Source organism: Canis lupus, chromosome 35 (genome assembly GCF_003254725.2).
Source record: "Canis lupus dingo isolate Sandy chromosome 35, ASM325472v2, whole genome shotgun sequence".
NCBI classification, from domain to species: domain Eukaryota; kingdom Metazoa; phylum Chordata; class Mammalia; order Carnivora; family Canidae; genus Canis; species Canis lupus.
In genome coordinates, this window is record NC_064277.1 from 9,266,261 (window position 1) to 9,290,819 (window position 24,559).

The 24,559-nt window shown below is 36.9% G+C and overlaps 1 long non-coding RNA gene across 1 annotated transcript; it reads left to right on the top strand.

Annotated features, from left to right (window-relative positions):
• Positions 1-638: 638 nt before the first annotated feature.
• On the top strand, positions 639-16,455 carry LOC125754399 (uncharacterized). Its single transcript, XR_007408464.1, has 3 exons — positions 639-756; positions 13,417-13,502; positions 15,935-16,455. It is a non-coding gene; the product is annotated as an uncharacterized LOC125754399 (long non-coding RNA).
• The last annotated feature ends 8,104 nt before the right edge of the window (positions 16,456-24,559 follow it).

A 24,559-nucleotide genomic window follows, 5' to 3' on the forward strand; every position in this document is an offset into this window, starting at 1 on the left:
TTCTTTCCAGTAGCTGCACACAGTTAGGTAGTGGTCAACTAGCACGAGGTTCTAGCTAGGCACGTTATATCTTTTTTCCTTCCTCTGCATTGATTTCAACAACTCAGGTTTTATTTTAAGAATGCAAAAAGAAATCAATCATTAAGTCGTTTTAATTTCTGCGGTTGAATTCACAAAATTTGATGTTTAAAAAACTGAGGATGCATTTTGATGTTTCCTCATGTAAATGCATATATCATGTAAACACATTTGATACAGTATATGGACTGTTGTTTCCTTTTTAATTATTAAACGTCTAATAATAGTTATATTTTGGGCTTCCATGTGCCAAAGTGCTTTCATGTGCAATATCCTGTAATTTCGAATCTTCTTCTTCTTCTTTTTTTTTTTTTTTCTTAATTTCGAATCTCTGTCAGCATTTCTGAGTCATTTTTCTCAGTCTCCAATCTGTCTTTCAACTACTCTGGTCTTTGTCTAACATCTGACTCATCTGCTTTCTGAATTCTTTCATGAGCTTTCACTGTAAGTTAAGAAATAGTGTGGTATATGTGTTATGCCCTATTTACCAACATTTTTATGCAAGTGGATTAATTTAAATGCTGGGCTATTGTGAAAAGGATGACATGAATTTTTCCTTTTCTTAAGGTTTTCAATATTTTTAAAAAATGGGAATTGTTGTAAGATAAAAAAAGAAGAAACTTAATCCTTGATGTTGCTTTTCGTAGGACTGGAAAAAGTTTCTCTGGCAAAAATCTGGTAATATTTTGTTTGAAATACAATTCAGCCCTATGCAAATATGGGTCCCTAAATGTATATTTCCTCATTAACACCAAGTCATGGAACTCCTCATGAAAATATGCTTTTTTTTTTTTTTAATTTTGAAATTTTATTAATCGTTGCTCTCTGTGTCTCCCACTGCTCCCATAATCACCTTCCTTTGAAAAGTGAGGATGGACAGTTGACACACATTTTAGAAAACCCTGTGTTTTCTTAGGTCTGCTTGGGGCCTGTGGTCTTTGAAGTGATTTTCAGTGGTCTCTTACTAGTGTAAAAGTTTGGTCTCCTGTTAAATTGCCACCTGTGCTAAGGAGACTAATCCATTAGGGTCGACAGCTCTAAGAAGGTGCCATGGTGCCTGGGGCAATCTCTTGAGTTTCAGTTATAGCAGCTGCTGGGAGATGAGTTTGGGATGGTCCTTGTTACAGAAATTAGACGGATCAGGAAGTAAACAGAGGCGCCTTTCATCTGACCCAGCTCTGGGACCAGAGGGCGGGGTGTGGGGGGAATTCCTCTTCTAATTACTTTACGGGTCAGTTCCCTGAGTCTGATGTCAATGTCTGATACTCCTAATCTTAGGGGAAATTCTTGAAAAAGAGAAAGGAAAAAAAAAATTATAAGCCATTGAATCTGTCAAATTTTCTCCTGAAAATGTCTCACCTTCTTGGGTTTGCAGCATTGCTACCCTTCCTGTGGCTTCTTTCTTGTCCTTCCAACGAGGCGCAGTTGTAAAAGAAACAGTGCAAATACAGGCCTCCGACCTACAAACTCTCCCCTGAATTTCAAGAGTGCCCCCCCTTCTATATCAGTTTACTTATTTTAGAAATTTATACTTAATTTCCTTGCACTCGATGACTTGGGACAGGGGCAAGGTCTAGCTGCTATGTTCCAACTTGGTAACATCTTCTTGATTTGATCTCTTGAAATTTCAGCCATGTTGAGCGGCTGCCTGAACCCTCAGTGAGCAAAATGGGAACTGTATATGCAATCACATGTCTATCGCCAGTCTGTGACTACCAGGTTCAAGAAAACTAGAGAAAAGGCAAAAAGTTTGGGCCTTCTTTGAGATAAAAGCATAATTCAAGGATCAGGTCAGGCAGAGAATCCTCAACTTCCAATTTCCTACTTGGTCTAATATCAATTATATGTTCACTGTTACACAATAGATTATCTTCTTTTTTAGTTATTTTTAGGACAGAGATTTACCAACCTTTTTAACCACACCAACAGTAAACTTTTTGTTCCATTTGAAAATCAAAACTTTCTGTTTCTACATAGGATATAGTTGGATATAGTTTCCTTAGAGAAAATGTAAAAAGTTCAGAGAGCAGTGAAAAAGGACACATTCTAATGTACTCAAATACAGTTTTATAATCATTTCTTTCGAAACAGATGAACATACATGTTTCCAAAATGGAATCATAAGTACATGCTATATTAAAACCACATTTTTCTTAGCAATAACAAGAACATTTAAATGGTCAGTGATATTCCATTGTGTGGATGCCGGTGCCATAATATTGCACACACTGTTTACTGTGCAAGTTCCTCAAAGGGCAGGACAAGCTAGCTGCTATGCTTTTTGCTTTGACATAACTCAAAAAATAGAGAAAAGATGATGGTGATGATTAAAAGTTCTTTCTTTTGGTAGTCCACTTTCTAAAATGTATTTTTAATTCAATATCTTCTTTTTTTCCTGTGCCTTCTTCAGAAATGAAACTTTTTTGATATTTGATATTAATGACATTGATTAGGAAGGGAAAAAAACTCTGAACTAAGATAAATATCTACTTCCAATAGCAAAATGACCTCAAAGATGATTTTTCTGAATCAATATAATAGGGCTCTTATTAGAAGCAATAGGATTGGTTACTAATTTTGTGCTTCTGTGAAAAAGTATGAACTTTAAAAGTTTAATTTTTTTTTATTTTTTAAGGAATTTATTTATTTATTTATGACAGACAGAGAGAGAGAGAGAGAGAGAGAGAGAGAAAGAGAGAGAGAGAGAGGCAGAGATATAGGCAGAGGAAGAAGCAGGCTCCCTGCAGGGAACCTGATGTGGGACTCGATCCCAGGACCCCGGGATCACAATCTGAGCCAAACATGGATGTTCAACCACTGAGCCACCCAGGTGTCCCAAAATAGAAATTTTTAAATGCTGCAAGATAGTTTTTTCAAAAGACAAGTGGATAATTTCAGAAATTGTAGAATATTTTAGTTCAAAATCCCTTGAAAAGTTAAAGCCCCTTTAAGAAATTGACCCTACATAGTCTTTAAAGATCTATTTCTTACCAAATTCCTCGTAAGTAACTTGCCAAATGAACGAAACTATTTTGTCCAGTTTGAAGTCAATATTCAGTCAACTCAAGGACTTTCACACTGAGCCCCCATCTCAGATGCCAGTTGCAAGCCCCATACTACTTGTGCTCCTGACTTACCAGCTAAGGACTGGAGATTCCAATGACCTTTTCCTCAGGTTCTTTTAATTTGCTAGAGAGGCTCAAAGGACTTAGGGAAATACTTATCACTTACCAATTTATTAAAGGATATGATAAAGGATCTGAACCAAAAGCCTGATGAAGAGATGCATAGGGCAAAGTATGGGAAAAAGGTGTGTAGCTTCCACGCTCTTAGAACCCATCACCTTCTCATCTCCATATTTACCAACCCGGAAGCTCTTTGAATCTAGTTTTTTTTTTTTTTAATTGTTGTGGGTTTGTTTGTTTGTTTATGAAGACTTCATTGCATGGTCATAATTGCTGATCAATCTCCAGCCCCTCCCTGGAAGTCAGGGTATGAGGCTGAAAGTTCCAAACCTCTAAGCACATGGTCGGTCCTTTCTGATAACTAGCCCCTTGCCCTTGGGTAGAGTCCAAAAGTCACCTTCATTAACATAACAGAAGACATATTTATCACTCTCAACACTTAGGAAATTCGAAGGGTTTTGGGGAGCTGTGAGCCAGGAACTGTGGACAAAGACCAAATATATATATAAGAAATATATATATATGAAATTGACCAAATATGTTTCTTATAAATCACAATATTGCACTGAGTTACATAAATGCCCAGCTATAGGACACACACACACACACACACACACACAGAAATATACACAGATATATGCATAGATTCATACAGACACAATACCCAGACACATGCAAAAATACACATATGCATAGTCACAGAGAAAAGGACTGAAGAACAAAACTGAGATTTTTGCCGTGGTTATCTGTTGATAATGGGAAATGTTAAAATTCTTCTGTTTGTTCTTTTCTTTTGCTCACTCATATTTGATATTTCTTTGAAAGTTTGATTTCGGGGTGTGGTAAAAAGTACTTCATCTTAAGTACATTACTAATGAACATTTTTAAGCAGCTAATGGGGTAATATCACCTTTTTCTATTTTAATTTCCATCAGTGTAATAGAAATAATCGATAGGATCAGCTAGAGAATATAGGCAATTACTTAATGTAGTAAATTGTTTTTCTTTATATTTGCATAAGGCGGGGCTAAGATGGTATAGGGGATAATAAAGCAAACATGGCAATATTCATGAAAACTGATCATTCAGGAAAAGTTCACTTGTTTTAAGATGCTGTTAACTTCTTCCACATGTAAGTCGTGGCGTGTCTCTGGTGTTTTCTCCATCTGTTTTTAGAAGGTACCCAATCTACCTCTATAAAAAATGAGCCTTCATTGTATCATAAATAAATTCCAAAAATATTCCCCAGTGGAGACAGGCAGAGTAGTAGATCTTAAGGGAAAAATATCTAGATATGGGTATACAGTTTAACAACACCCAATCCAAACAGGATTCTTCTATATTGTTAATTTCCTTCACTGGTTGAAATGAGATTTGGTGTCAGCATTCTCAGAATTTAATAATGAATGAATATTGTTATTTTATTCCTGGAAAGATTATGCATTCACTTTAACAGAGAAACATTTATTCTCTTTGATTATGACGGTCCTCATCAATTTTTCATTTCTCTCATAAGTGCTCATGATAAGGATAATGAAGTTGAGATGGGCAATTCATCAGTTTCTGATAAAGATTTGTTGAGGACTTCTATTATTCTAGAGACTCACCCTCATTTATCCAGTGCAACACTAATATTAATCCCTTTCCTTGCCTTAAATTTTTCTTCTCCTTTTAGAGGTTGATAAATGTGATAATGTACATAAAAGTGTTTCATAAACTCTGAAGTGTTACACAAATGTAAGGTATTATTACTTAAAATTATGATGTATGCTTGGCATAGAGAATGGTGCTTTTTGTTTAATAATGATGTGTACTTCTCAATTGCTTGGAGGATCAGCTGAAATGGCTCATTGATTGGTAAATTAAGGCCACAGTCTCCTTTTTGTATAGGTTTCTGAAACAATCATTATTCCTGTCTTGAGGATTTCATGCGATACAGAAAAGATAGACACGTGGCTTTTTAACATTTCATGAAACTGCTTTGCCAGATGAAAGGGCACTACTTTTAGACGTGCCTCTGTACCCCTGTATACTACTCCTCTTTTAATCTTTTTGACATTGATGGTCCTTGAAATCCCCTACACATTCCTGTCCCTGAAGGAAACATTATTTTATGGAGCCCTGATCCCTAAGAGTATCTTGCTGTTCTCTTTCTTTCTCTCTCTCTTTTAAAATCAAAGTATATTTTAGTATGAAAAGTAAATAAAGTCTCCTGGACTTGACTTTTTTTTTTTTCCCCATGCTCTAAAATGTCTTTCTCTTTGCGGCCCTTAGATATTATACGTTCATTTGCATCCTAAAAATCTTCAGTAGTATTCCATGGAATCACTTCTAAAACAGATCATTTCTACTGTGATTTTTGAAGTTTGGGTTATCCATTCTAATTTCTCTGCAAAAGTCATCCTCAGAATTAAATAAAATAAAAAAATAAAATAAAATAGAATAAAATAAAAAATAAAATAAAATAATAAAATAAAATAAAATAATAAAATAAAATAAAATAAAATAAAATAAATAAAATAAAATAAAATAAAATAAAATAAAATAAAATAAAATAAAAATAAAAATAAAAAAGTCATCCTCAGCCAGGCTTTTATAATATACAAGTGAGTTTCTGAGCCCTTTACAGTTGTGTCAATAACTTGAAAACAAGATTGGGGAAGGAAACTTACTGTGTTAGGACAATGTTTGTCGGACACAACACCTTCTAGAACAAATCCTATGAAGTGATTAACAGCAGCATTCAGCTTAGTTTTAGTCTAAAGAAAAGCCAGTTGCAAAATAAGAGCCTGGGGTCTAATGGCAAATGTTGAAATGTTCCTTGTGAGTTTAACAGAGCAAGTTCAAGGCAGAAATTCTATGTAAGACCATCACAGTTCTGAAAAAGCACATAATGAAATAACTATAGACCTTTTAAAGACACTCCATAACAGAGGACGATGGTACTCTAGTGTTTGCTTATTCAGTGTTTTGAGATTTTACAGTACTTTGAACTAACTAGTATTTCAGCATTTGAATGTATGCCACAAATTCTAAAATGTTAGGAACAATGACTCCACAGGACTAGCAAACTTTCATCCCAGCCCGCAAGAAGAGAGTTTAGTAAAGGCAGTCCTATTTCATAGACTGAGTAAGGCCTTCTAATAACATGTCACTTGTAACCGGCTTTAGTTGCTGTCCTATGACATACATTTTTTTTTTTTACCAGTAATTTATTTCAAAAGTTTAAAGTCAAAGCCTACACTACCCACCAGCTCTTAAGGAGTTTATTTTCCTGATGCGCTTAAACAATTGTCAAAGAACATTTGATTCACTCTGAGCCTCTATAAAATTGGGCACATTTTATATTTTCTTGGCACATGTATTTCTGAGAGGAGGAAGGGAGAATTTTATTTTTGTGAAAAAGAGCAAGTTTATCTTTGAGTGATGGAGTTGTGGGCGCATGTATAATTTGCAATGTGAAGACGGAAGAAATGGTGTGGGACCATGGTTGAAAGGTCCCACTGAAGCTAAAGAAAACTGTGGGCAACCTGGCTCAGGATCACAGAACCGTATTGTGAATTTCAGTGGACTTGCAGACCACAGATCTCAATGCACGCGTATATGCATGGATTATATGAGACATGTGGTATACGTTGCTGAAGGAATCTACCTCAATATCTCAGTGGCCTAACACAATAAACGTATATCCTGCTCATGTTGATTGCAGTGTGGTTGTTCGGTGACCTTTTTCATATTCCTTTAGCCACTCAAGCTCTTTCCATTTTGTGGCTTTGTCATCCTTGGAGCCTCAGAGTTCTTTGCTGGATACTCTGTGGCCAGCTGACAAGTGGAGAAAGAGGATTAGCTCAGAGAAACACAGAAGGTATTCTTTGTGGTCCTTTCTAGAAGTGAGAACCCTGAGTTCATTCCATTGGACAACATCAGTGACACAGCTCCATATAGAAGGTACTGGAAAAATGTACCACTTGGCCAGGAAGCTGCTTCACAGCAGCAAATTAACACTGAAAAGGCAGTGTTTCTCTTTTGAGGATGGGCAGCCACCTCTGCCCCAGCAAAGCTCTACGGGTTTTCCCCAGCATCACTAAATGTCCCAAGTATAAAAGTAGAAAAGATGTCTAGTTGACTTCATTTGTATGTAGGATTTTTTTCCAAGAGAGTACGTCAGAAGAGCAATGACAACAACAAACGGGTTCAACTAATAATAGCCAAGTCCCAAGGCATTGAGGAAAGAAATGAATCCATGAAAAGCCAACATAATCCTTGGAGAGAAACACAATCACGTTGAGGTTGGAAAAGTGTAGTCATGGAAGGATAAAGCTGGAACAGATGAAATGATTTATTCACTAAGTGGGTTCTTGGAGTTTAGATTGAGAGTTGGAATTAAACAAACAAAAAAACCTGAGGGTGAGGCTACAGGAGTTAGTAGTAAAAGGGGAATGGAAAGATACAGTAGTTGAGGGAAAAAAGGGACTGTGAGTCTAGGGTGCTAGGTAATGCATGTGAATTTTATTCCAAAGATAGGAAGATGTGATAGATTAATAATTAAAGTGTTCTTGAGTCTTCATACCTCCAATCCTGTACTTTGCTCTTCCCTTTTGAGTGTGGCATTCTACCCATGACTCGATTCTGAGCTGGGCCACACTATTAATTTTGTAAGAAAACATGACACAAAGCAAAAGCTGAAAAAGAACTTGCGGTCTACACTTTCTCCTTCCTCTTCCAATGCCTTTGTCCTGAAAATACGCTTAGGCCAGCTTGCTGGTCCGATGAGACATTCTGAGCAGGGCTGAGTTGTCCCACTGAGGTCATTAGACACCAGCCAATAGCATTAAGAACTCGGTCAAGATCAACAGGGCAGTGTAGCCTACTCTGCTGTCTCCAGGTGAGTGAAGAAGAAACGCTTGTTTTTATATAGCACTGAAGTGTTGCAGCTGTGCAGCATTATGGTGACAGTAAATAACTTATACAGGCAACTGCTAAAAAGGAGCTCCACGGGGAACGTGAGACCGTGATTTGGAAATACAAGTAGATGGTGACGCCTTTTCAAATGCTCACTACAAACAGGATCCACTTCATGTATTGACCAGATTAATTGAAACTCATCTCTTTGGCTGCCACCTGCTCAGTTCTAGGCTTACTTCACATTCTGGCATCTATACTTGTTAATTTCAGTGATTTTTATTATTGCAGTTGTGTACTTTAAACATCTTGTAAAAATAAATAAATAAATAAATAATAATTAATAATAAATAAATAAATATCTTGGAAATACAAGACACAGGAAATGCATAACAGCTAGTCACCCATTCTGAATGCTCAGAATGCCGTTGCCATCTTGTATTTTTCTCTTAGAAGAATGGGGCTTTGTAATTTTGGGTATCTTAGTCAAAGACTTTGTTTTCAATTCAAAGACCTTGGGACGCCTGGGTGGCTCAGTGGTTAAGCATCCGGCTTTGGCTCAGGTCGTGATCCTGGAGTCCTGGGATCGAGTCCCACATCAGGCTCCCTTCATGGAGCCCTGCTTCTCCCTCTGCCTATGTCTCTGCCTCTCTCTCTCTGTGTCTCTCATGAATAAATAAAATAAAATTAAAAAAAAAAACAAAAATAAACAAAGACCTATGGCGGTTATTTCTGAGAAATAAATACACATCCCCAAGTTATTCCACAGAGTGTTTTCCAGATTTTGACCATATTTTAAACATATTTTTCAATACATTTATTATTTTTTATTTAACAGCTGTATTGAGGTATAATTTACCCACCTAAAAATGGGCCCATTGCAAGTGCTCAACTGAATTATTCCTAACAAATTATTCCTAACAAATTTAGAAAGTCATACAAGCATTAGCATATCTAGTTTTAGAATATTTCTGTCACCCTACAAAGTTCCCTTATGCCTTTTCAATCTCTGCACCACCTCCCCATCCCACCCCACCCCAAGCACCTGGCTGCTCCTGATCTGCTTTGTGTCACTATAACTTTGAATTTTCTGAAATTTCATACAAATGGAACCATGCAGTAGATATTCTTTTGTGTCTGGCTTCTTTAACTTAGCATAATGTCTTTGAGGTTCATTCTTGTTTGTTCGTTTTTTTAAGATTTATGTATTTATGTATTTATTTATTTATGAGAGAGAGAGAGAGAGAGAGAGAGGCAGAGGGAGGAGGGAGAAGCAGGCTCCATGCCAGGAGCCCGACGTGGGACTCGATCCCAGGACTCCATCCCGGGACTCCAGGATCGTGCCCTGGACCAAAGGCAGGCGCTAAACCGCTGAGCCACCCAGGGATCCCCTCATTCTTGTTTTAACATGTAATATAACTGTGATATATTGAGTTTTCATTTTCATTCAGTTTAAATACATTCTAATTTTTCTGTTTGTTTCTTCTTGGATGTAGCGATTATTTAGAAGCATAGTGTCTAATTTTTAAAATATGTAAGGATTTCCCAAACGTCTTTCTGTTGTTCATTTCTAATTTTGTTTTATTGTGATTAGGGAACATACTTTGAATAATTTTAATTCATTTTAAATTTGTTGAGAGTTGCTTTATAACCTAGCATTTGGTCTCATGTAGAGATTATTCTGTGTCTGTTTTTTTTTTTTTTAAGTATATTCTGCTGTTACTGGGTATAATGTTCTATAAATATGAGTTAGTTCACAGTGGTTTGACAGTGATGTTTAATTGTGCCATTTAATGTTTAGATCTAGCAGATAGTAAGGGTAGGATATTGAACTGATTCCAATGGTTAAATTATTGATTTCACCTTTCTTTCCTGTCAGTTTTGGATGCTCTTCATTTAGATGTATATGCATTTATGTATATTTGCACTATATATTCCTAACATGATACAATAATAATACATAAGACAATATCTTTTGTTTTAGAGTCTATTGTTTTTCTGGTATTGATGTAGTTACTCCAGTGCTCTTGTGGCTACCATTTGGATGCTATACATTTTTTTTTTCTGTATTTTTATAGTTAACCTATTTGTCCCTGATTCTAATGTGTTTCTCTTGTAGAGTGTTGGATCTAGATTTTTTTGATCCAGTCTTACAATGTGCACTTTTTGCTTAGAGTGTTTTGTTGACAGGTAGTGTGATAATTGATATAGTTAGTATTGTTGGCTAATTTGCATCTCTTTTCTACATGTCCAAATTTTGTTCCTCTTGTACTGCCTTCTTTTATGTTAAAAATGGATTTTTTTGTGTACAATTTTAGTTCCCTATTGATTTTTTTTGAGTTATTTTTATAGTAGTTGCTATAGAGATTACAATAAGCCTTTTACTTTTTTTAATACTCTACTTTAGGTTAATAGTGACCTAATTCCAGTAAAATAAAGTAACTTTGCTCCAGTATAACTCTTTCCCTTCCCATTTCTTACAGCTCTGATGGCCATATATAATACATGTGTATATGCTATAAAGCCATAAATGTAGTGCCATAATTATTGTTTATGATTTTGAAAGAAATTTTTAAGTAATAGGTTTTGATATGTAATGTAAATGATAGTAATAGGTTTTCTTATATCTACTGGTGTATTTTCCATCACCAATACTTTTTACATCTTTCCCTTGATTTGGGTTACCATTTGGTGTGATTCTCTTTCAGTTTGTAGAACTTGCTTCAGTTTTTCTTCTACAACAGTTCTGCTATGAATCAATTTTCTCAGCCATGGTTTATTTAGGAACGCCTTTATTTTTCCTTCACTTTTGAAAGACAGTCTTATTGGACAAAGATTTTTTGGTTGACAAACTGGTTTGGTTTGGTTTTGTCTTATGTTCAAGACTTCAAATTTGCCATTCTGCTACCTTCAGGCCTCCACTGTTTATGATAAAAGGTCAACTTTTATTTATAGTGTTCTGCAAACAAGTCAGTTTTCTCTTGATACTTTTTTTAAAAATTTTATTTATTTATGATAGTCACAGAGAGAGAGAGAGGCAGAGACACAGGCAGAGGGAGAAGCAGGCTCCATGCACTGGGAGCCAGATGTGGGATTCGATCCCTGGTCTCCAGGATCGCACCCTGGGCCAAAGGCAGGTGCTAAACCGCTGCGCCACCCAGGGATCCCTCTCTTGATACTTTTAAGATTTTTACCTTTCTCTTGGTCTTTCAACAGTTTAACCACGATGAGGTAGATGTAGGTCTCTGAATTTATCCTGTTTGGTTTATTTTGAATTTGGTTTATTTGAATTTATATAGTAATTTTTTCATCCAATGTTGGAAATTATAAGCATTTATTTTTTCAGTACTTTTTCCTCCTCCTTTCTTTCTTTCCTTGGTAGACTGATAGTCGTCCTAAAAGTCTCTGATTCTCAGTTCATTTTTCTGCAGTCCTTTTCCTCTCTGGTTTTCTTGTGGATGATATCTGCTATTCTATCTTTTGGCTTACTTGTTCTTGCTTCTGTTATGCCAAACCTGCCATTGAGCTCATGTAAATTTTTCCGTTCAATTATTGTACTTTCAACTCCAGAACTTCCCCATGGTTCTTTTCAGAGTTTCCATTTGTTATTGTAATCCCTACTTCTTGATTCATTATCATCATGTTTTTCTTTAATTTTTTTAACATGTTTACATGTCACAGCTCTTTTGAAGACTTTTCTACTAAAACCAGCAATTTTATCCACTCTTAGAGAGTTTTGTTACTTGTTTTTCCTGTGTGTGGTTCACACTTTCCTGTTGGTTGGCTGCTCTTTTGGCTGAAAACACTGAGATATTAGGTTATTTATTTATTTATTTTTAAAATTTTTTATTTATTTACTCATGAGAGATACAGAAAGAGAGGCAGAGACATAGGCAGAGAGAGAAGCAGGCTCCCTGTGGGAAGACTGATATGGTACTTTATTCCAGGATCCCTGGATCATGACCTGAGCCAAAGGCAGACACTCAACCACTGAGCCACCCACATGCCCCAATATTAGGTAATTTATTATAGTGACTTTGGATTCTGATTATTTTCCCAGGTTGGCTGTTATTATCTCTGTTTTTATTTATTTATTTATTTATTTATTTATTTATTTATTTATTTATTTTTAATAACTTGCCTGGACTCTATCTGTGTGCTCGGTCTACTCTTACAGTGTGTGGCCACTGTGTCTCTGTTCAGTGTCTTGTTTTTTTTTTTTTTTTTAATTATCATTTTTATGTTTTAGTCTTATATCCTAAGGATCACACCTGTGCCTGCATAGTTTGGTGGTTTGGAAATCATTTAGGCAGATCTTGTCCTCAAACACAACACACCAACAAAGGCTTGCATCCTTTCCTGAAAGATTTGTGTGCGATACAGGGAGTGCATTTAAATGTCATGCAGCCTCCTAGTCAGGCATACACATGTGCAGAGCTTACTTAGTCTCTCTATGGCTCTCTGACATGTAAGATGTCCTTGTTAAATGCCTGGCTAGTAGCATTCTGCTGCTCATCCCAGCATAACTCCACCTTCTCGTTTACCCTTCTTGTTTCCTACTGAGTTTGCTGCTTTTATTGACAATGTCCCGGGGTGTTGGATTTCTGCCCTGTGCCAAATCAGATTAGCCTCCTCTAGCAACAGAGCTGCTCATTTTTACAACCAGTCCCGCCTTCATAGCACTACAAACTTAACTGAACTGGGGAAAGAGGAAAATGGAACACCTCCCAGCAAGGATCCCCTGGTAACAATAGACTTTACTCTTTGTATCTGGAGCTCAAGGGCCTCTATTTTTGTTTGCTACTGGCCATTTTCTAGAGCTGTGAAGCAGTTGTTTTTGATAATGTTGTCCAATTCCAGATTTGTTTAAGGTAGAGGGGAATTGTCAACATTTCTTCACACTAGCAGTCCTTGGGTTTGTCCACATTTTAAGACATACTAACCTGGAACCTTCTACATATAGAACATTACATACTTGCTGTGATAACATTCAGTGTGAAACCAGTCTGACATCTGACTTTAAACCCTCCTTCTGCTTGCTATCAAATAATAGGATAATTATGTTATATATTTGAAATGATCAATGGCCAAGTGATAATTTGAGTGAGAGCCTTCTAGTGCTACAAAGGCTATAAAACAGATTCCCTAGCCACCTTGATAGGGCCACACAAAATCCAGGACAAAACCTCTTAGCCCTGTGGGCATTAAAATAGGTTCACTTTTGCTTTTTGTTTTGTTTTTGTTTTTAAAGGCTGTGAATGGAGAAAAAAGATCGACTGAATGTTGTGAAAAAATTGATTTGTGGAGTCTCATGAGAGAAGAGGTTGCTGCACAGAGGTGAGGAGACATTATCTTTTGACCTTATGGTATTGAAAGGTGGAGCTTGTGAGAACCAGGAGCTTCTTGTTAAATGGACTGACTGTAAGTTTTCTGAATTCCTTTAAGACAGAGGAGGAGGACTTTTATATGAAGAACAGAAGGATAGAGGTGCTTGCTGACAGATGGTGGCTCTAGAGGACATTGTCAGACATGATAGAGCAAGGGAGTTTGGCAGAAAAACCCGAGGAGAAGTGAGAATTCTCCAAACAATAATATAACCTGAGGGCCTGACATTTGGGAATGAGGGCAAAACAACAAAAAATTTCTCCTATCCAAAACCAGGGACACATAATTAAAGAAAAAAAAAAAAAAAAGCCAGTGTTTACTTAAAAGCTAAGCGTACCTTTAAGAGAATCAGAAGATAACTATAAATTAGTAACTAACCTTGTCATCATTATCATCATATTCTTACTATATTAAATGAATCATTGTTTGAGAGTATTAAAAAAAAAAAAAAAAAAACCCAGCATGACTAACAAAGTTTGCACTCACGTTTCAATGTATATTGTTAATGTGGAAACACAAATGTATACCTGGAGAGGCTTCCTTCTAAGGTGATACCTCTCTACCACCTGTCTGACAATTCATTGTAGCCCTGGGGCATTTTTTGGAGTTAGCTATTTGTAGTAAAAGGGAACTAATGAATAGTGCAAATGCCACTAAAAAAAAATTAGAGTGCCTTTATCAGAAGGCACAGATGTTAACTTATCAGATGCAAGGAAAAGAAACTCTTGCTAATTGGATCCTATTCTCCCTCTGTCAGTTTCATTTAAGGAGACATTTAAATGGACACAGCTGGAATTTGGAAGTTCTCCTTAAACAAGACTACATAAAGCCAAGCTGGTTTAGAGTACTTCTGTGTCTACTTCCTATTTCTTTTTTTTTTCCCCCTAGTTTGGCTCATCTGTTGGCTTGAAGATGTTAGGAAAACTGGAGTAAGGTATTAAGCAAACAGAAAAAGGTTTCCCAAAGTTAGGAAGGTAGAGGGAATTGACAGCAAGAATGTAAGTTGTTGAATTTCCAATCTTGAACTGATTCAAATGAGGCAAGACATATTTCCAACCGAATCTCAATTTGCAACTGATTTTGAAAGATCCATAAGACTTCAGAGTGAAAGTGACTTTAGGTACTAGTTAGTCCAGGGGCACCTGGGTGGCGGAGCGGTTGAGGGTCTTGGCTTTGGCTCAGGTCATGATCCCAGGGTCCTGGGATCAAGTTCTGCATTGGGCTCCTTGCAGGGAGCCTGCTTCTCCCTCTGCCTGTGTCTCTGCCTCTCTCTCTGGGTCTCTCATGAATAAATAAATACAATCTTCAAAAAATAGATACTATTTTTTAATAAATAAAATAGTCTACTATTTTTAATAAATAAAATAGTCTACTATTTTTTAAAAAACTAGAAAGTCGAAGCTCAGAGAGTCAAAATGGCCAGATGAAAACTGTGAAGTCCTATCTACCATAGATCCTCACTAGGATCAAGCTTCCCTGAATCTCAAGTTAGTGCTACTTTCAACATATCACCTTTTCTTCCAAATCACATGAGATTAAGACATTATTGATTCTGATACAAATTCTAGAGTGTGTGTGTGGGAGGGGGAGTGTCTCACTCCGGCAAGCAACTCTTCAACACCAGTGAGTGTCCTAGAACTCAATTCGGATGCCGTCTACCTGGAGCTAGCATCAGATCCCACAGGTTAAGGACTCCATACGGCAAAGCTTAAGCAAAACACAAAGCTTAATATTGGCTGGCCTTTAAACAGAAACATTTTAAAATTCTACATGCAGTGCATATGTCCGCTGTATACTTCTCTATCTCTATACTGATATTAGAGATGAGAAAAAGCAAATTGAATGAGACATGTTTTCCAGGTGAAAACAAAGAAATTGTAGGAATACTCCATTGAGTCACAGAGAGATGACCCTAAGTGACTTTGCTGTTCTGTTTCCCTAAATCAAATAACTTATGGTTACCCCAGCCTGTTCATCTTATTGCATACTCAATATGCTGTATATCATACTGGACTCTTCAGGGACACAGGTAAGTATGGCAGGAGGTTTTCAAAGTGTTTGTGGCCCATCTGCAATTTATTTCATGTTTTCCTGGGCAAACTCTGATTTCCCCGCTCTGGGCACACACATAGAATATAAACTTCATGAGAGGAGTTCAACCTAGCAGACTGCCTAGCAAGGTATCTGACACATGGAAGTTACTGCCTCCTTCCTTGGATTCATGTTCTCCAGTTTTTGTGTTCATTTTGTGATTTAAAAATACTGTATTCACCATATGTGATAGGCACCTGTTCATTTTTTTTTTGGACAATAATCCCCATCCCTTTATTCTTGTTTAATTATTTTTTATTTTATTTTTTTAAATTATTTTGGTGTCAAACCAGGATCTCGTCGGAAAAAAATATAGTAGGAAGAATTTTGAAATTAAAAGCTAACACTCCTGGTGTAAAAAGAAAAAAAGTTTACTCCAACAATAAAAAACTTTTGAGCATTCTACTCCCATCACTTTTAAGAGCTCGTGATTCAATAAATACTAAGTAGCTAGAACTTGGACAGAATCCTCAGAAGTAACGGTCTTCTTTAATAACCTCGGTGATGATGCACAGATGACTAATGGAAACAGCTACTTCCACATCTCCAGAGATCTAAATGTGAACCTGGCTGAGTAGTTGGACAAATAAATCTGGAATAGCAAAAAAAAAAAAAAAAAAAAAAACAGACTCTGGGGTTTTGTTATGGTTCTGAGAACAGTGGTCACTGAGGGTGATGGCTTCTGTGTCAAATGTGGAGAAATGTGCTTTCCAGGCCAACTTAAAGTAGTTTTGTGTAGCAGTCGGTAAATTTCCACGATGACACAAAAGCTGGAAAGTGTGCATTAACTAGTATTCTCCTGAACTGCATTGTTTATGGCTTTTAGCAGTTTCAAATGAGGGTTTGGATATGGAATTCACTGCTTCCCTGGATGGACTGTACAACCCAAAGAATGCACCTCAGCTTCCCTCCGCCAGCTTTTTAATGAGGTATTATTGACACATATGAAAATATAAATTGTACGATATGATGATTAGACATGTATATATTATAAAATGAAAATCACCATAAGACTAATATCTCCATCTCTTTACATAATTATGATTTCCATGTGTGCGTGCATGTGTGTGTGTGTGTGTGTGTGTGTGTGTGTGAGAAGACATTTAAGATTACTCTCTTAACAACTCCTAAGTACAGGCATGTTTTGTTGATACTGCATGCTTGGTTCTAGACCACTGCAATAAAGCGATTGTTAAAATAAAGCAAGTCAAATAATCTTTTGGTTTTCTGGTGCATACAGAAGGTGTGTTCACACTGCACTGTAATTGAGTAAGTGTGCAATAGCATTATGTCTAAAAAATACATAGACTTTAATTAATAAATACATTATTGCTACAAAATGCTAACCGTCATCTAAGCCTTCATCGAATCCTATCACTGATCACAGATCACTATGGCAAATACAATAATAATGAAAAAGGAGGTGGGGAGAGGGGTGACTTTGTGTTTACCTGCAGAGGTAGTGTGCAGTCTACAGTTCAACCCGAGTCTTCTGACACTTTGCCTGCCAGGAAAGCTACAGTGAATGTGGAAATGTGAGTCAGAGTTCTCACCAAATTTTCTGGGAGCAGAGAGCCACACATTGAAAAATATCTATGGGATAAATGAAACACTTAGAATTGAAATAGTATTATTTGATCATATAATTTAGAAAATATCATTTGGAGGTCTTCGGGAAAATGTCCACCAGACACTCCGTCCATATTGCAATAAGGTTGTTCAGGTGTTGTTCTCTTGAGTTGCTGGAGTCCTTTATGTGTGTTTGTATATTAAGCCCCTTTCAGGTAGATGATCTGCAAGTATCTTCTCCCATTCTACTGTTGCCCTTTTATTTTGCTTCATGTTTCTTTTGCTGTGCAGAAGCTTTTTTATTTGATGTGGTCACACTTGTTTATTTTCGCTTGTGTTCCTTGCACTTTTTGTTTCTTGATTCATTAGAGCCTATTAGGGGACTGGTGTCACAGGATCCACCTGGGTCATTGGAGCTGGCAGGTGCCAGGATGAGGGAGGGGCCTGGGTTATGGGGAGTCCCGAGGGTTCTGAGAGTTGGCTTGGTGCTGGTTCTGGGGTCACAGGGAAGTCTGACACTCACTGTCTCCTCTTTCTCTCACGGAGCAGGTGTCTCTCCCGGCCAGGTTGCCCAGGTGTGGGGAAGGGCTATGGGAGTTGTGTGACTCTAACTTTCCTACCTTCCTCAATGAGTCCTTCTGTGCTTCATTCAAGTGCTGTAACCCAGCACCTGCAATCCGTGGCTTTTGTGAAGACATTTTTATGCATAGACACTTGTTCAAATTGATGTTTCCAAGGAGAACAAGCAGTAGAACAAGCTACCATTTTGCGACATCAGTCAGGATTTTTTAATGCTATTAGACTGAGTTACTAATATTTCTGGAGTGCTACTTCTAAATAATAACATTTCTGATAATAACATGTTCTAAATAATATCTAAATTGTATCATTTCAATAATAATATTTTCTAAACGGTATTATCTAAATTATAAGATCAAATAATACTATTTCAATTCTAAGTGTTTCATTTATCCCATAGATATTTTTCAATGTGTGGCTCTCTGCTACCAGAAAATTTGGTGAGAACTCTGACTCACATTTCCACATCTACTGTAGCTTTCCTGGCAGGCAAAGTGTCAGAAGACTCAGGTTGAACTGTAGACCGCATAATATCTCTGTAGATGAACACAAAGTCACCCCTCCACCCCTCCTTCAGTGTTCGGAACAATGAAATCAACATTCCAGAGCTGGTTTCCTTTAAGACACATTTAAAACTAGTAAGCATACATCTTGAGTAAATATTATGGTTTTACATACAATGGAAAAATAAATAAATGAAGCTGAGCACCAAGGAAAGCATTTCTATTGAACGGTAGTCATTAGAACTCCCAAGCTGTCCATTCAGGGGTTCCATGTTGGGGAAGGACAGGGAGACTGGAAGAGGTGGATTTGGGACAGCTTTGTATTTCTCAGATGAAGTCTCTGCATGGGAGACTTGAGGGAGACCAGAGATGGGGTCACTGAAGCGAATGATCTATCTTATAAATTAGACTTCAACTAGTGTAAAAGCTGCTGAAATGAGGGACCAATTGTTTTGGTAGCCTGTCGGAAATCATTTCCACCCTGACAAGATGCCAGCAGTGTGGTGTGATCTCCCAGCCTTCAGCTCTCATGCTGGGAGAGAAGCAGAGCGGCACAGGAGAAAATCCTCATCATGGAGAAGCACTGCAGCCAGATCCTAAGGCCCAGCATTGTCATTCGCTCCACTCACCACCTCCCTCCCTCCCCTACCCTCCCTTTCCCCCTCCCTTCTCCACCCTCCCTCGGTGGGTATAGAATTCAGTCTTTATGGAATCAGAATGAGTTGATATAAGCAATAGGAACAAAAAAACAACATCAAAAGAAATTACACCGCCATCAAACTATCTCATAATATCATTAGTGACCTAAATTAAAGCAAGATAATTGCCCCAGCAGACAACAAGCAGCCATGAAGAATACTAATAACAAGGAAAGCACATTCCCACACTCTGCCAGGAGCCAAGCTCGACAGCAGTCCTGCAATTTTTGTGCCGATTGACTGACAAATATCTTTTCTCAAGCTTAGAAAAATAAAACCCATGAAACTCACCTGCCTGGTTTTTTGTTGTTGTTGTTGTTGTTGTTGTTGTTGTTGTTTTGTTTTGTTTTCTGTTTCTTGTTTTTAGCATCCTTCTTGTTAAAGTGGCAGATGCAGAAATGGGACCCTTGAAAGCTCTGCTGGGTTTTGTGCAAGTCAGTGTCGTATAAAGTCCGAGAAATGCTAAATAAGCCATGGCTTTGGTAAGAGAACAAAAACAACGTGATTCCTGACATATAGGTCAATGGCGTATTGGCTGTGTTTCACTTCATTTTCTGTAATAAATTGGGTAAGTCGTTCCGCCTCAATTTTGTTAACCCTCTAATAATACAATTTTCACAATTATGTTTCACACCAGCAACTTGTAGACATCCTAAGGTTAAAAATAGATAACAATTGGGGTGTCTGGGTGGCTCCATTGGTTAAACATCTGACTTGGCTCAGGTCATGATCTTAGGGTACTGGGATGGAGCCCCTAGTGGGGCTCCCTGTTCATCGGGGAATCTACTTCTCCTTTGCCCTCTGACCCTCCCTCCTGCTCATGCTCCTTCTCAAATAAATAAATAAAATATTCTTTAAAAAATAGACAAACACTGAAATAACCCTACTCTTCTTCCCTCATACCTTTCCAGAGTCAAAAATGACATGAATAAGTTTGAATAAAATGTTTAGCTGCAACTGTACAGATTGGGATAAACTGGTTCCCTCAGTAGGATATGAGAAGTCCTCATGAGTTACACTTGGTGGGGTTCCCTCTTAACAAACCCAGCAAGATCCTTGAGCCACTATTTGAGTGATATGCAGATAAATAGCATCCACTTCAGTTCTGCCTGTGAAGGAAATGAAGATAGGGTGCAAATTAAGGTCTATTAACAACTTGAAAACTTTAATTTCTTAGGCTTTTCATTTAAAAGAGGATGAAGAAAAATAAAATAAAATAAGATAAATGAATAAATAAAAGAGGATGAAGAATGCAAATATTTTCCATTTGCTTCCTTAGGAGTGCAAAAGAAAGAGGTCCTGTCCAGCAGGCCTCTGCCTACCTTGTTCTCACTGACACTTAAAAGATAACCAGATGAGATCTTCTTCTTCCAGGGGTTGTGTGTGGGCAGACCACTGCACTTCTTCAGGACAGTCAAGATCTAGAAACTTCTACATCCTCGAGTACTCACATAGTGCTTGACAAATCAAAATGTTCTATAAATGCTTTGTGGAGTGAAAACTAGCAACATGCCCTGTACCCACACCTGTGTTATGTTGTCTTCATTTTGGTGAATTCTGTTGAAAGCAAGACTTCATATTATTTCCAGATTCCTGGTGCTGACTTTTCTTCTCCTCTTGTACCTTTTTATGGTCATTATTCCACATCCTCCCAGGAAACAGCTTTGGTGCAACTGAAGACAGATGTGATAGAGCACAAAGGACTCTGGTTCTGGTCAGGAAGCCTGGACACTACTATGTGGCTTTGGGGAACTACACAGCAGGACTGGGTCTCCCTATATGTATTTTGAAAGTGTAAATACCATCTTCCATATGGAGTTGACAGGAAGTTTAAAGAGCTAATGCATATGCTTAGAAAGGTTCTTATTAACTATTCACTAAGTATCAATTATACTTGGATATGACTGATATATGTTATTAATGTCAATATAAAAAGTAGAGTTCATGGGGGCACCTGGGTGGCTCTGTTGGTTAAGGGTCCGACTCTTGATTTTAACTCAGGTCATGATCTCAGGGTCCCAGAATCCAGCCCCATGTCAGGCTTCACACTCAAAGGGCAATCTGTTTTTCCCTCTACCCCTCCCCCTGAAGGTTCTCATGCTCTCCTTCTCCCTCTTTATCTATCTCAAATACATAAATAAAATAGATAAAGTCGTTTTGAAAACTAGAGTTCATTCTAGACATCATATAGCTCACCAGCCTCAGTTAAGCTTTAGAAAATAGCCCCAAACGATCCAATAAATTTCCTGTCTGTACAACAAATTAGTAAGAGACATAAGACAACCCTTGTCCCTTAAGCTCTAATCACTACCTTTTTTCCATATACTTTGGTCTCATTATCCAGTTTCTGTCAGATTCATTTTGTTGTAGCAAAATTTCTGTACCAATGTGAGGTATATATCTTTAATGCACTACATAGTGCCTTGACTCTAGGAGGTGACCAATATTTCTTATTTTTTTAAAGTCAATGAATAAGTAAAACCTTTCGAAATGGTCAACAAGATCAATGGTTCCAACCTGGGGACAATTTTCCACACCCTGCACCCCACCTCCAGCCAAGACACTTGCTAGTTCAAGCTCAAGTCTTTCAGAGCTTAAAAGAGAGAGGGTACTAAGGGCATGTGATAGATAAAGGCTAGAGATGCTGTCCACATCCCCTACTGCAAGGATACCTTCCACAGTAAAGAATTATTCTATCCATATTATCAACATTGCTATGGGGAAGAAAACTTGAACTGGATCCACATTCAAGATTCCCAAGTTATTCCTCTCTTAGTTATAAAAATAATTTATTCCTAATTTTTCCTTCATAATCATCTTGAATTCATTTTCTCTAAGTGATATATAAAGTCAGTTGTTACAAGTGGCAAATAAATAAAAACTGGAAAAATAGTTTGGTTGTATTTGCTTCTTTTTGATTACTCAAAATTACTTGGTTCAAGCTTAGGAAAATTAGGTCCATTTATTTCTTGATACAGTAGTTCCCAAAAGTTAGTGAGCACCAGAAACATTTGGATGTCTTGTTAAAATACTATTGCGAGTCCTACTTGAAGAGTTTCTGATTCAGGGAGTCTGACACGGGGATGGAGAATTTGTATTTCTAGTTAATTCCCAGAAGATGATTGTGCTGGTTGGGGATGTAACCATGAGACTCACTGTGTTAATGTCCTAATTTTACCATTAGGTTGGGTGTATTCTGTTTTGTTTTAAATTCTCCCTGCTTTGTTTTGAATGCAATGAGCAAACCAATAGCCATTTTATTTTGATGAAAACATTTGATCAAATGTTTGATCAATTTGAGTCAAAAATGAACCAAAAACATTCTATTCCTTAGACTGTTTTGTTTAGCGTACCAGCCCATATTAATAAAGTCTTCTGAGAATACCATAGATATCTGGAGATGACATTCTTTTGTAACTCTTCTCCTGCACTCCCTAGTCTTTCTTATGTCTAAAATGTGTTACCATTGATTCAATGACAGGTCAGACATTTAGACAACTGCCAGTCTGATGTTAACAGAGTTAACTACAAAAGAAATATCCATGTAGGTTCTGTTTATTACTTTTGCAATTAGATTTGCATACCATTGACACCTGCTCCCAAGCCTACAATTGTGATATAGAGAAGGTAAGATAAAAAATGAGGCCAGATCTACAGCAAGTTTCCTACTCGGCCTACTTTTTCCTCTCTCGCTTACATGTGTTTTCCTACTCTGTGAATCAGATGAAAACCAGGAAAAACAAGAGTAGGCAATAATAGTGCTTACTCTAGTTGGAAATTCCTAGTCCACAAAAGCAGGCCTGGTTTTGATTACATCTAGTAATCAAGCTGTATACAGTATGACTTGACTTAATGTCTCAGGAAATGTTAATCCACACATTGGAAATCTTAATTCCAAAGATTGTACCATCCATTGACTTGGACAAGATATCACAGTTCATCATATTTTTTTAATTACGTTACTATTTTTGAGATATGAAAGACTCCTTAGGATAATCGAGTAGTTGGTTAATAATTGGGTAATATTTGTTTTTTAGACATGGCTAAGAGGACAGTATTATAAAAGTGAAAACAACATTTTAATGCTGCTGGATTGAGTGACATAGCAGTGAGTTCTGTTATACATCAATTATAAAGTCCAGCTGAAATTAACTTGGCATTTCAAAAGATAGTAAATTAAATGTCCCTGGACTTTATCCTTTTGAACTCTGTGCTTGAGTCTTGAATTCTGCAAGAGAGGAGGACATAGAGTTCATTACTTTGCTATGATTTTGGGGTGGAGAGAAATGACTGTTTTGTGCTTAGCACTTTCAAGCTTATATTAGTACAATTCCCAATTGTTGAAATCTGTTTTAGAATTCAGGGAATACTTCACTGATATTAAGCCACTATTTTTACATATAAGCATGCATACACACACAGACATACCCCATTATCTGCTAAAATGTATGACCGAGAATATAAATAGTCATTTATTCCAAATACTTAATTCTGATGTTTTAATTCAGTGTTAAGTAAGGTCATAATCCAGAGCATGTGTTAGATTCATTCACTTGTTTATTTCTTCTTTTACTCATGATATATAATATACGTTAGATGATAGCTACTGCTGTAGGTATGGCTACCCAGATTCCTACTGGCAAATTTATCAACTGGAATTAAATGTTTCAAATGATAGCTTTTTATATAGAGTGAATGAAATAACACAAAATTTAAAGTAATAAGCCTGACTTCAAAAGTTGTATCTGACCCAATGAATTGATTGAAAATTCATACCAATGGAAAATTATGCAAACATTTTGCAGGACTACCATTCTGGAGTTAGTAGTAAGTAAGTAAGCATTCTTACTTTACATATCATAATCTGCTAGAAAATATGGCCTGTGGAAAGTTTATTGATTTTAAAAACTGGATTAAAAATAACCAGACAAAAATCCTGAATAGTCCAGCAAAAATCCCAGACTACTTAAAACATTTCAGCAGTATTTTCTCATTTACAAAGGATCTTGTAAAATCATAGACTTTAATGCTAAAAATGAATTAAAAAATCACTGTCAAGAGAAAAACTTGAAGTTATGATATCCTTTGAGGTAACCAGAAACTTTCTGGGGTTTGCAAAACTCAGGTTGGAAACACTTCACTAGGATAATACTTCAACATAAATTCGAAAACAGAAATAAAACTAAACCTTTCATTTAATAATAGCTCTGTGCCAAACCCTCTAATAGGCTCTGTAGAAAATCGAAAAAAGATTAAGAAACCCTGCTCCCAATCACTTAAAGGCGGATGGGTATTCTTTCTTAAATGGCCTTTATAACATCTATTTAGATGTCTGTGTCCTAAAAGGAGAATGCCATATTAACATCAATGTCTCACTGAGGAACAAAAAGGAAAAGTTTAGAAAGAACATATCTTTAGAGAATGCATTTTTTCGATCCAATGAAAGACAGATAACTTGACTTTGACCATAACTTTGCCTAAGTATGAAAACTCCTTGACTTTGAAGTGAAATAAGTCAGTCAAAGAAAGCAAATACCATATGATTTTACTCACATGTGGAATATAAGGG